The sequence below is a fragment of the Protopterus annectens genome, unplaced genomic scaffold, assembly GCF_019279795.1.
Source record: "Protopterus annectens isolate FY-2018-M unplaced genomic scaffold, PAN1.0 ctg61942_obj.part0, whole genome shotgun sequence".
NCBI lineage: Eukaryota > Metazoa > Chordata > Ceratodontiformes > Protopteridae > Protopterus > Protopterus annectens.
In genome coordinates, this window is record NW_025050307.1 from 1 (window position 1) to 13,521 (window position 13,521).

Genomic DNA, 13,521 nt, shown 5'->3' on the forward strand with positions numbered 1-13,521 from the left:
AGCCACATTTCCCACCACACAGTTTCTGCTCTCACGCCTCTTTGCTTTTTTTCTTTTTCTCCCTCAGATATGTTTTCATTTTCCATTAAGATACTTATTTACACAGTATTTCTACAACTATCATTTTCTAACAACCGTATACCATATTTACAACAGCTCGAGCTTTCAGTTGCATCATGTGTGTGTTGTTGTTAAATATCCAATTAACAGATCCAGTTATCAGAGATATAACCAGCTTGATTATGTATGAGTGTCCAACAAAGATAGACCTTTCTTCTGGGATTATTTACCAGCGGCCTGCTGGGATAGATTAAGTAGTTCTTTCATTTTTATTTCCCATCCATGCAGTTGTCTTCGCTCTTTCCTTCTTTTCTAATGTGGCTTCGCGACTCCTTACGGCTAAGACAACACTGCTACAAGGCAAGTCAGGTGTGGCGGGGCATGTCAAGCCTGGGGAGTGCTCACAGCACCATTGCCGCCAACTATACTGAAAGCAGCTGATGTCCTGTGCCACCTGAGATATAGTCAACTCTCGAAGAAAGCAAGCACCTGCACGCTCTACTGGCACTTCTACTTTAACTGCATTTGCTCCTTCTCTGCCTTACCTGTTCCTTTCAATCAATACCCAGCACATCTTCTCACCTGCACTGCGTGCCATATTTTACCCACCAGGGTGACAGCCATCTATAAGCTGCATTAACTCACTCAATCTCTGCAAACGCAACCTGCTGGAAAACCCAAACTGCGCACCGCCAATACTCTGCCGCAAAGTGTCAGTGCACAATTCTACCGTGTTGCAGTCTGTCGCGGTTGCAAAATGATGCGTTAGTCTTACCGTAATACCTCTTCACTTGTTTTTTTGTGGAACATAATAATACAAGGCTCATCTGACATTTTCCCATTGTATTAACACAAAGCTTATTCATAATATCTCCAAGGGGATAGCCGGTATTTTACACCGGTTAAATCTCTGGCGTTTGAGTTTGTAGTCGTGGAGGGTTTTCCCCTTTTTGCTGTACTTCTGCAGATGGTGGTCCTATGTGTCTCTGTGGGCGCGTCGGTTAGCGGCGTTGACTGTTAACCCGAAGGTTGGTGGTTCAAAGCCCACCGGGGCGCTATGCTGCTACTGCAGAGACCTCCAGGTGCTGACCGTTAATAAACTGATCTTCCAGGCCGTGCCTTTTGGGGTACTGAGGTAGTTGAGCTCCCTAGCGGTCGACCTGCCAGAGGCCTTATTGTTACCTACCAACCTGTAAAAGATGTTACTAAGGCTGCGGTTTTATTTTAAAATACTTAGCATCTGTGCATTAAACGCATTTCGAGCGTAATCTAGCGTTGGCAATTGTTTCTGTGCCCTTGCAATCCGTCACGACAACTGATATGCTGTCGCACAGCAGGCAATTTTTCTCAACTGAAGCAGTTTTATCTGGAAGCAATCAAGAGCACATTTAAAGGTATCTCAAAACCAAGGATTATGCTTCATCACGCCTACCCCAATTCTCTTATCTTGCACTAGCATAATGGTTCCACTGGGGATCAGACCCAGGACCTTCTGCGGATGGTTAAGCAGGCGTGATAACCACTACACTACAGAACCTGCTGGCTCGCCTCCTCTCCTAGACATCTCACTCTGTCTCTGCGGCTAGCTAGCCAGCCAGCTAGCTAGCTAGCTGTCTGTCTCGTATCACGTACATATAGCTATTGCTATAGATGGAGAGGCAGATAGGTAGATCGTTTATATGTGTGCACACACACACATGCCGCGCCTGCAGCGTGGGTATCGCTAGTCTACTGACTCTTTGCAGCCATGATTTCCTCGACTCAAACTTATGCGACAAATAGCTCGAAGTTAGTTTCCACGTGTTAGAAGTGTAGCAGCTGCGAAATGAATAAACAGAAGCATGATATTTGCGGTAATTAATGAATATATTTAAAGTGTGCTGCTGAACAGTGACATTATTTGGCGAGGTCACCGGTGAGAGACCGGTAAAGAACATGTGAAAACTGCAATCTTTTCAAGTTGCTGAGCTACCCTTTGCCAGGCCGACGCCAGGTTGAGCTTCAACTACAGGTAGGGGCTGACTATCTAAATCGGTGCTGTACTCACTGCACAGAAAAGCAGTGATAGAAAGCAGGAAGCTTCGTGGCAGACTGACATCTAGTTAGGCCTGCAGTCAAAGGGACTGTGGGGAGTCAAACCAAACAAAGTGCCCCATTGGTGAGTCTGGTTAAGTCACTGCAGCTCCATAGCATGATCACTAAAGGAGTTTTGTCAGAATCCCGAATACATGCCACAGAAATGAATGATCGATATAGCTTTATTAATAGGTTGTTAATAGTTCACAGGCTTGATCCAGTGCTCTGATGACAGACAGACCAAAAAGTAGCTATGTGCTCCCCGTCGGAATCAGACCCGATGCCAGCGTGACGAGGCGGGGATACTCCCACTATACTAACGAGGTAGCCACTTGCACTCGACCTCGATCCTGACGGCAGACAAGTCCATAGGGTTAACACACTTAAGGTTACTGCCATCATTTTCTCTACTGGTACTTCAAATGGTATTTTGAAACGAGCAGCCTTAAACTACATAGCTCATTTTCCTTTGAATGAATAAAGTGGGGCAATCTGTGAGCGAAGTAATTATTCATAGTTACATGTGGGGAAGAGTTGTCGCACTTGAAGCTCACCCTCGCCGCTGGACTGAAAGTGAGCTATCAGCCAACAGAGGAAACCAATGTTTTGAATTGGGAGTCTCTGCGGCCTTCAACTGAATGAACGAATGTTCTAACTGAAGGGAGTTTCTTGTCTCTGAAGCTGCTCCCTCCGTCTCTTAAGTGCTTCTGATACTCAGGAAGTGGCCGAGAAGAAAGTAACATTGAGTTCTAGGACGTGTGACGTCACGATGCAAACTGCTGACCACGTGAGATGCCGGCCAAAGAGGAAGACGTAAGAAAGACTAGATCACAACGGATGGCAATCTATATGAAAGACATAAGAAGCACCTTGCCTTGACAAGGAAGAGATGCCACCCACCAGGACGTGACTGATACTAGGAAAACTACAGGCACATAGCTGACATAAAAGGGAGGGTGAGAAAAAAATCAGAAACCCCAAACAACTCGGGGGGGGAGGGGCTGTGGTTGCTGGACCTCCTTTGATAAGACAACAGGAGGTTATTAAGGTTACAGCGACCGAAAAACTCAGCTACGTTTCGAAAATGAAGGAGTGTGATGACATCTGTGCTGAGAAACGACACCGTCCGTTTCCAAATCCAGCTCGTGACAAAGAAAGAATGGCAAGTGGGAAAAAATACATGGTAAACCACGGCATTCTGGTCATGCTAATGAGCTGGTAAAACAAGTTTGGATTTCCGTGGTTACTCCTTTCAGTTTGTCGAATAAACAGATTGCCCCTTCTGCTCAGGTATCACATCTGTGCAGCGGTGGATCTCTTTTTAATTAGAGAACTGACAAAATAGGCTATAAAAATGAAATGTCACCCATCACCTGATTAGCATACCCATAAAGCCATGCTTTAGCTCGGGGTCACTCTCTGAAACTTTTCCTCGGGCTGTCTTAAAATTTTAAAATCCAGGTTTCTTATGCATGTCAGCCTGCCCACTTATGGTGTTTTGTCCTGCAGTACTTCATCCTTTGTCCCCACGACTCTACTGGAGGGGATGCCCTACATCAGGCCATCTTGCCAGAAGTATATCTGTTCCCAGTGAGGGCGAGCCAGTGCGGACAGCCCCTGTCAGCCACTTTCTTCAGCTATTGTCCCTCCTGCCCATCCGTTCATGCCACTTCAGTTTCTGCTCTCATGCCTCTTTCTTTTCTCCCTCAGATGTTTTTTTCATTTTCCATTGAGATACCATTTGCACAGTATTTTTAAGTATCATTTCTAACAGCTATATACCATATTTACAACAGCTCGACTTTCTCTTCAGTTGTATCACGCCTGTGTATGTTGTTAAATATAGAATTAACAGATCAGTTATCAGGATATAGCCATAGTGATTATCATGCGAGAGGTCCAACAAAGATAGACCTTTCTTCTGAGGATTATTTGGTACTGCTCGTCCTGGGGATAGAGTCATTAGTTCTTTTCATTTCCTTATTTCCATCCATGCGGTTGTCGTTCGGGTTCTTCTTCCTTCCTTTTATAATGTGACACTCGCTGACTCCTTACCGGTAAAGACAACACTGCTACAAGGCAAGTCTGAGTGTAGCGAAGGGCATGTCAACAAGCCTGGGGTGCTCACAGCACCATTGTACGCATCAGCTATACCGGGTTTAGCTGATGTCCTGTGCCACCTGAGATATAGTCAACTCCCCAAAGAAAGCAAAGCACCTGCATCGCCCACTTTCCTCGGCACTTCCCCACCAACCGCCTGTCTTTCTCTGCCTTAAGGTTCTTCTTTCTCCCAATCAGCTCACTCCAGCACATCTTCTCACCCGCCATGCTACACATATATTTTACCACTGCAGACAGCCATCCATGGCTGCAATAATCCCTCACCAATCTCTGCAAACCCAACCAAGTTGGAAAAACCCAAATCATGCGACCCGTTAGTTTGCAAAGTGTCAGTGCACAATTCTACCGTGTTGCAGTCTGTGCGCAGTTTGCAAAATGATGCGTTAGTCTTACCGTAATACCTCTTCACTTGTTTTTGTGGAGACATAATAATACAAGGCTCATCAGACATTTTTCCCATTGTATTAACACAAAGCTTATTCATAATATCTCCAAGGGGATGACGGTATTTTACACCGGTTAAATCTCTGGCGTTTGAGTTTGTAGTGCGACGGAGAGGTTTCCCCTTTTTGCTGTACTTCTGCAGATGGTGGTCCTATGTCTCTGTGGCGCAATCGGTTAGCGCGTTCGGCTGTTAACCGAAAGGTTGGTGGTTCAAGCCCACCCGGGGACGCTGCTTCTTGCTACTGCAGAGACCTCAGGTGCTGACCCGTTAATAAAACTGATCTTCCAGGCCGTACTTACTTTGGGGTACTGAGGAAACCGGGTCAGGCTCCCTAGCGATCGACCTGCCAGAGGCCTTGTGGCCACCTACCAACCTGTAAAGATGTTACTAAAAGAGCTGCGGTTTTTATTTAAAATACTTAGCATCTGTGCATGTAAACACATTTCGAACGTAATCTAAAAAACGTCGGCAATTGTTTCTGTGCCCTTGCAATCCGTACGTCAACTGATACACTGTCGCACAGCAGAGCAGGATTTTTCTCAATTGAAGCAGTTTTATCTGAAGCAATCAAGAGCACATTTAAAGGTATCTCAAACCAAGGATTGGGTTACTGGAATCGAATCTGTTATGCTTCATCACGCCTACCCCAATTCTCTTATCTTGCACTAGCATAATGGTTCCACTGGGGATCGAACCCAGGACCTTCTGCGTGTTAAGCAGACGTGATAACCACTACACTACAGAACCTGCTTGCTCGTCTCCTCTCCTAGACATCTGACTCTGTCTCTGGCTCGCTAGCCAGCCAGCTAGCTAGCTCTGTCTCTTATCATTACATATAACTATTGCTATAGATGGAAAGGCAGATAGGTAGATACGTTTATATGTGTGCACACACATTACCGCATGCCATGCAGCGTGGGTATGCGCTGGTCTACTGACTCTTTGCAGCCATGATTTCCTCGACTCAAACTTATGCGACAAATAGCTCGAAGTTAGTTTCCACGTGTTAGAAGTGTAGCACGCTGCGAAATAAACAGCACATTTGATATTTGCAGTAATTAATGAATATATTTAAAGTGTGCTGAACAGTGTGAGCAACTTATTTAGCGAGGTCACCGAGTGAGAGACCCGGTAAGAGAACTATGTCGAAAACTGCAATCTTTCAAGTTGCTGAGCTACACCTTGCCCCTTATACTAGGCCCGACACCAGGTTGAGCTTCAGCACTACAGGTAGGGGGTGACTATCTGGAAATCTGTGCTGTACTCACTGCTGAAAAGCAGTGATAGAAAGCAGGAAGCTCGTGGCAACGGGCTGACAGCTAGTTACTAGGCCTGCAGTCAAGGGGACTGTTAAGGAGTCAAACCAAACAAGAATGCCCCATTGGTGAGTCTGGTTAAGTCACTCGCTCCATCTAACGCAGTCACTAAAGGAGTTTTGTCAGAATCGAACCACGTACCACAGAAATGAATAGTCGATATAACTATTAATAGGTTGTTAATAGTTCACAGGCTTGATCCAGTGCTCTGATGACAGACAGACCAAAAAGAAGCTATGTGCTCCCCGTCGGGGAATCGAACCCCGGTCTCCCGCGTGACAGGCGGGGATACTCACCACTATACTAACGAGGAAGCCACTTGCACGTGACCCCGTCCGACGGCAGACAAGTCCATAGGGTTAACACACTTAAGGTTACTGCCATCATTTTCTCTACTGGTACTTCAAATGGTATTTTGAAACGAGCAGCCTTAAACTACATAGCTCATTTTCCTTTGAATGAATAAAGTGGGGCAATCTGTGAGCGAATTAATTATTCGTAGTTACATGTGGGGAAGAGTTGTCGCACTTGAAGCTCACCCTCGACGCTGGACTGAAAGTGAGCTATCAGCCAAAAGAGGGGGAAACAAATGTTTTGAATTCGGGGAGTCTCTCGGCCTTCAACTGAATGATCGAATGTTCTAACTGAAGGGAGTTTCTTGTCTCTGAAGCTGCTCCCTCCGTCTCTTAAGTGCTTCTGATACTCAGGAAGTGGCCGAGAAGAATGTAACATTGAGTTCTAGGACGTGTGACGTCAGGATGCAAACTGCTGACCACGTGAGATGCCGGCCAAAGAGGAAGACGTAAGAAAGACTAGATCAGAACGGATGGCAATCTATATGAAAGACATAAGAAGCACCTTGTCTTGACAAGGAAGAGATGCCACCCACCAGGACGTGACTGATACTAGGAAAACTACAGGCACATAGCTGTCATAAAAGGGAGGGTGAAAAAAAATCAGAAACCCCAAACAACTCAGGATGGGGGGGGGGGGCTGCAGTTGCTGGACCTCCTTTGATAAGACAAGAGGAGTTTATTAAGATTACAGCGACCGCAAAACTGAGCTACGTTTCGAAAATGAAGGAGTGTGATGACATCTGTGCTGAGAAACGACACCGTCCGTTTCCAAATCCAGCTCGTGACAAAGAAGGAATCGCAAGTGGGAAAAAAATACATGGTAAACCACGGCATTCTGGTCATGCTAATGAGCTGGTAAAACAAGTTTGGATTTCCGTGGTTACTCCTTTCAGTTTGTCGAATAAACAGATTGCCCCTTCTGCTCAGGTATCACATCTGTGCAGCGGTGGATCTCTTTTTAATTAGAGAACTGACAAAATAGGCTATAAAAATGAAATGTCACCCATCACCTGATTAGCATACCCATAAAGCCATGCTTTAGCTCGGGGTCACTCTCTGAAACTTTTCCTCGGGCTGTCTTAGAATTTTAAAATCCAGGTTTCTTACGCATGTCAGCCTGCCCACTTATGGTGTTTTGTCCTGCAGTACTTCATCCTTTGTCCCCACGACTCTACTGGAGGGGATGCTCTACATCAGGCCATCTTGCCAGAAGTATATCTGTTCCCAGTGAGGGCGAGCCAGTGCGGACAGCCCCTGTCAGACACTTTCTTGAGCTATTGTCCCTCCTGCCCATCCGTTCATGCCACTTCAGTTTCTGCTCTCACGCCTCTTTCTTTTTTTTTCTTTTCTCCCTCAGATATGTTTTCATTTTCCATTAAGATAGCATTTACACAGTATTTCTAACTATCATTTCTAACAACCGTATACCATATTTACAACAGCTCGACTTTCAGTTGCATACGCTGTGTGTTGTTAAATATAAATTAACAGATCAGTTATCAGAGATATAATATTGATTATGCAGAGTGTACAACAAAGAGAGAACTTTCTTCTGAGGAGGATTTACCAGCGGCCTGGGAGAGATTCGTAGTTCTTTGATTGTTATTTCCATCCATGCAGTTGTCTTCGGTCTTTCCTTCTTTTCTAATGTGGCTTCGCGACTCCTTACCGGCTAAGACAACACTGCTACAGGGCAAGTCAGAGTGTAGCGGGGCATGTCAAGCCTGGGGTGCTCACAGCACCATTGCACGCCAGCTATACCGGCTTAGCTGATGTCCTGTGCCACCTGAGATATAGTCAACTCTCGAAGAAAGCAAGCACCTGCACGCTCTACTGGCACTTCTACTTTAACTGCATTTGCTCCTTCTCTGCCTTACATGTTCCTTTCCAATCAATACCCAGCACATCGTCTCACCTGCTGCGTGCCATATTTTACCCACCAAAAGGTGACAGCCATGTATGGCTGCATTAACTCACTCAATCTCTGCAAACCCATCCCGCTGGAAAACCCAAACTGCGCACCCACAATACTCTGCAAAGTGTCAGTGCACAATTCTACCGTGTTGCAGTCTGTGCGCAGTTTGCAAAATGATGCGTTAGTCTTCCCGTAATACCTCTTCACTTGTTTTTATGGAGACATAATATACAAGGCTTATCAGACATTTTTCCCATTGTATTAACACAAAGCTTATTCATAATATCTCCAAGGGGATGACGGTATTTTACACCGGTTAAATCTCTGGCGTTTGAGTTTGTAGCATGCATCGAGAGTTTCCCTTTGGCTGTACCCTTGCAGAAGGTGATCCCATGTCTCTGTGGCTTAATCGGTTAGCTGCTCACAGCAACTTCAAAGGTTGGTGGTTCAAGTCCTCACCTGGGACGCTTTTGCTACTGTAGAGACCCTTGGGGATGCTAACGTATTAATAAAACTGATCTTTCAGGTCAGACTTTTCTTACTTTGGGCACGAGGAAACCGTCAGCGTTCCCCAGATCGGGTCAGTTGAGGCTCCCAGGGCCACCTACCAACTCCAAAGATGTTACCAAAGAGCTGCGGTTTTATTTGGAAAATATCTTAGTGATCTGTGCATTTAACATACTTCAAACCGGGGAATCTAAAAAAACGCTATACTGTTTCTGTGCCCTGCAACCGCATCTTCCACAACTGATATATACTGTCTAATAACAGTAGAGCAGGATTTTCTCAATTGAAGCAGTTTTATCTAAAGCAATCAAGGTATGCCATACTGAAGGTATCCTAAAAAAAGGATCGGTTACTGGAATCGAATCTGCTATGCTTCATCACGCCTAAATTCTAATTCTCTTTATCTTGCACTCGCGATAATGGTTCCACTGGGGATCGAACTCCAGACCTCTTCTATGTTAAGCAGACGATAACCATACTACACTACAGAATCTGCTTGTTCCGCTCTCTTGGTAGACACCCCACCTGTTCGCTAGTTAGCCAGCTCGCCAGCTAGCTAGCTAGCTGTCTGTCTAATGATACCGGCTATTAGCTATTGCTATAGATGGAGAGGTAGACATAGATACGCTTTCACGCGGGTGCACACACGCATGCAATTTCACGCGGGTATGCGCTTCTTAGCCCACTGACTCTTTGCAGCCATGATTTCCCACTCAAAACTTCTATGCCACAAATAATAGTCTCCGGCTAGTTTCCACGCGGTTAGAAGCGTAGCACGCTGCTAAAAATGAAATTCAGAAACGAAGGGATATTTGCAGTAATTAATGAATATATTTAAAGTGTGCTGAACAGTGTGAGCAACTTATTTAGCGAGGTCACCGAGTGAGAGACCCGGTAGAGAACTATATGAAAACTGCAAATGCTCAAGTTGCTGAGCACACCTTGCCCCTTATACAGGCCCGACACCAGGTTGAGCTTCAGCACTACAGGTGAGGGGCTGACCATCTGGAAATCTGTGCTGCTCACTGCTGAAAGCAGTGATAGAAAGCATGAGGAGAAGCTTTCATTAACAGCAGGCTGACAGCTAGTTACTAGGCCTGCAGTCAAGGGGACTGTTAAGGGTAAATCGAAACAAGAGAATGCCCCATTGGTGAGTCTGGTTAAGTCTCTCACTCCATCTAGCATGATCACTAAATGAGTTTTGTCAGAATCGAGACCACGTGCCACAGGAAATGAATAATCGATATAACTATTAATAGGTTGTTAATAGTACACAGGCATGATCAGAGTGCTCGTGGCTTGACAGACAGACCAAAAAAAAAGCTATGTTGCTAACCGATGGGAAATGGGGAACCCGGTCTCCGGCGTGACAGGCGGGGATACTCACCACTTATACTAACGAGGAAGCCGCTTGCTTTTTCGACCCTGTCCGACTGGCAGACAAGTCCATAGGGTTACACACTTAAGGTTACTGCCATCATTTTCTCTACTGTGCCTTCAAATGGTATTTTTTTTGAAATGAGCGACCTTAAACTTCATAGCTCATTTTCCTTTGAATAAAGACAAAGTAAGACAATCTGTGGCCGATTAATTATTCGTGATTACATGTGGGGAAGGATTGTGGCGCCAAAGCTCGCCTCGACGGCAGCTGGACTGAAGTGAGCTATCAGCAAAGAAACAAATGTTTTGAACCGAGGGAGTCTCTGCGACCTTCAACTGAATGAACGGTGTTCTAACTGAAGGAGTTTCTTGTCTCTGAAGCTGCTCCCCTCCGTGTCTTAAGATTAGCTATGATGCTCAGGAAGTTGGCGAAGAATGTAACATTGAGTTCTGGGGCGTGTGGCGATCGGGATGCAAACTGCTGACCACGTGAGATGCCGACCAAGAGGAAGGCAGAAAGACTAGATGAGAAGGATGGCCAATCTATATGAAGACATAAAGCACCTTGTCTTGACAAGGAAGAGATACCCACCACCAGGACGTATTTGTTTAAGGCTTCTGGGCACATAGCTGTCATAAAGGAGGGTGAAAAAATCAAACCCCAAACAACTCAGAGACAGGGGGGCTGCAATTGCTGGACTCCTTTGATAAAGACAAGGAGTTTATTAAAGATTACAGCGACATAAGGCGAAACTGAGCTACGTTTCGAAAATGAAGAGGTGTGATGACATCTGTGCTGAAAACGACACCGTCCGTTTCCAAATCCAGCTTTCATTGATAAAGAAGGAATCGCAAAGTGGGAAAAAATACATGGTAAACCATGGCATTCTGGTCATGCTAATGAGCTGGTAAAAACAAGTTTGGATTTCATTGGTTACTCCTTTCAGTTTGCCGAATAAATAGTTGCCCCTTCTGCTCGGGGTATCACATCTGTGCAATGCCCAGTGGATCTCTTTTTAATTAGAGAACTGACAAAAAGGCCCTATAAAAATGAAATGTCACCCATCACCTGATTAGCATACCCATAAAAGCCATGCTTTAGCTCAAAGGTCACTCTCTCTGAAACTTTTTACTTTCGGGCTGTCTTAAAATTTTAAAATCCAGGCTTTGCCGCATGTCAACACTGCCCACTTATGGTGTTTTTTGTCCTGCAGTACTTCATCCTTTGTCCCCACGACTCTACTGGAGGGGGTGCTCTACATCAGGCCATCTTGCCAGAAGTATATCTGTTCCCAGTGGGGGCGTAGCCAGTGCGACAGCCCCCTGAGTCAGCCACTTCTTCAGCTATTGTCCCTCCTGCCCATCCTGCTCATGCCACTTCAGTTTCTGCTCATGCCTCTTTTCTTTTTCTCCCTCAGATTTCATTTTCCATTGAGATACCATTTGCACAGTATTTAAGTATCATTTCTAACAGCTATATACCATATTTACAACAGCTCGACTTTCAGTTGTATAATGCTTGCATGTTGTTAAATATAGAATTAACAGATCAGTTATCAGAGATATAATAGTGATTATCGTGAGTGTCCAACAAAGATAGACCTTTCTGAGGGATTATTTACCAAACGGCCTGGGATAGATTCGTAGTTCTTTCATTTTTATTTCCATCCATGCAGTTGTCTCTCGGCTCCTTTCCTTCTTTTATAATGTGGCCCTCGCTGACTTCACCGGGCTAAGACAACACTGCTACAAGGTAAGTCTGAGTGTAGTGGGCATGTCAAGCCTGGGTGCTCATAGCACCATTGCACTCAGCTATACCGGCTTAGTTGATGCCCCAGCAATTCTGAGATATAGTCAACTCTCAAAGAAAGTAAGCACCTGCACTTCTACTGGTAATTTCTACTTTAACTGCATTTGCTCCTTCTCTGCCTTGCATATGTTCTCTTCCAATCAATACCTCAGGCACATCTTCTCACCCGCTGCGTGCCATATTTTACCCACCAAAAGGTGACAGCCATCTATGGCTGCATTAACTCACTCAATCTCTGCAAACCCAACCTGCTGGAAAACCCAAACTGCGCACCCGCAATACTCTGCAAAGTGTCAGTGCACAATTCTACCGTGTTGCAGTCTGTGCGCAGTTTGCAAAATGATGCGTTAGTCTTCCCGTAATACCTCTTCACTTGTTTTTATGGAGACATAATATACAAGGCTCATCAGACATTTTTCCCATTGTATTAACACAAAGCTTATTCATAATATCTTCAAGGGGATGACGGTATTTTACACCGGTTAAATCTCTGGCGTTTGAGTTTGTAGTGCGACGGAGAGGTTTCCCCTTTTTGCTGTACTTTTGCAGACGGTGATCCTATGTCTCTGTGGCGCAATCGGTTAGCGCATTCGGCTGTTAACCGAAAGGTTGGTGGTTCAAGCCCACCCGGGGACGCTGCTTCTTGCTACTGCAGAGACCTCAAGTGCTGACCCATTAATAAAACTAATCTTTCAGGCCGTACTTACTTTGGGGCACTGAGGAAACCGGGTCAGGCTCCCTAGTGATCGGCCTGCCAGAGGCCTGGGCCACCTACCTACCTGTAAAGATGTTACTTAAAGAGCTGCGGTTTTATTTTTAAAATACTTACCATCTGTGCATTTAATCACATTTCGTTCGTAATCTAAAGGACGTTGGCAATTGTTTCTGTGCCCTTGCAATGATCATACTGATATACTGTCGCACAGCAGAGCAGGATTTTCTCAACTGAAGCAGTTTTATCTGAAGCAATCAAGAGCACATTTAAAGGTATCTCAAACCAAGGATGGGGTTACTGGAATCGAATCTGTTACGCTTCATCACGCCTACCCCAATTCTCTTATCTTGCACTAGCATAATGGTTCCACTGGGGATCGAACCCAGGACCTTCTGCGTGTTAAGCAGACGTGATAACCACTACACTACAGAACCTGCTGGCTCGCCTCCTCTCCTAGACATCTCACTCTGTCTCTATCTAGCTAGCCAGCCCAGCTAGCTAGCTGTCTGTCTCGATATCGTACATATAGCTATTGCAAAAGATGGAGAGGCAGATACGTAGATTCGTTTATATGTGTGCACACACACATGCCTCCCGGCGTGGGTATCGCTAGTCTACTGACTCTTTGCAGCCATGATTGCCTCGAGAGAAAGTTAGGCGAGAAAGGGGTCGAAGTTAGTTTCCACGTGTTAGAAGTGTAGCGCTGCGAAATAAACAGAGCACGATATTTACAGTAATTAATGAATATAATAAAAGTGTGCAGAACAGTGAGAGCAACTTATTTAGCGAGGTCACCCGGGGGAGACCGTAAAGAGAACTA

The 13,521-nt window shown here is 45.2% G+C and overlaps 5 non-coding genes across 5 annotated transcripts; 2 read left to right on the plus strand and 3 right to left on the minus strand.

Annotated features, from left to right (window-relative positions):
* The first annotated feature begins 4,856 nt into the window (after positions 1 to 4,856).
* Positions 4,857 to 4,930, plus strand: TRNAN-GUU. The gene has a single exon. It is a non-coding gene; the product is annotated as a tRNA-Asn (tRNA).
* Positions 4,931 to 5,376: 446 nt separating this feature from the next.
* TRNAV-AAC lies at positions 5,377 to 5,449 on the minus strand. Its single transcript has one exon. It is a non-coding gene; the product is annotated as a tRNA-Val (tRNA).
* An 810-nt stretch (positions 5,450 to 6,259) lies between these two features.
* On the minus strand, positions 6,260 to 6,331 carry TRNAD-GUC. The gene has a single exon. It is a non-coding gene; the product is annotated as a tRNA-Asp (tRNA).
* A 6,217-nt stretch (positions 6,332 to 12,548) lies between these two features.
* Positions 12,549 to 12,622, plus strand: TRNAN-GUU. The gene has a single exon. It is a non-coding gene; the product is annotated as a tRNA-Asn (tRNA).
* Positions 12,623 to 13,062: 440 nt separating this feature from the next.
* Positions 13,063 to 13,135, minus strand: TRNAV-AAC. The gene has a single exon. It is a non-coding gene; the product is annotated as a tRNA-Val (tRNA).
* Between the last annotated feature and the right edge of the window lie 386 nt (positions 13,136 to 13,521).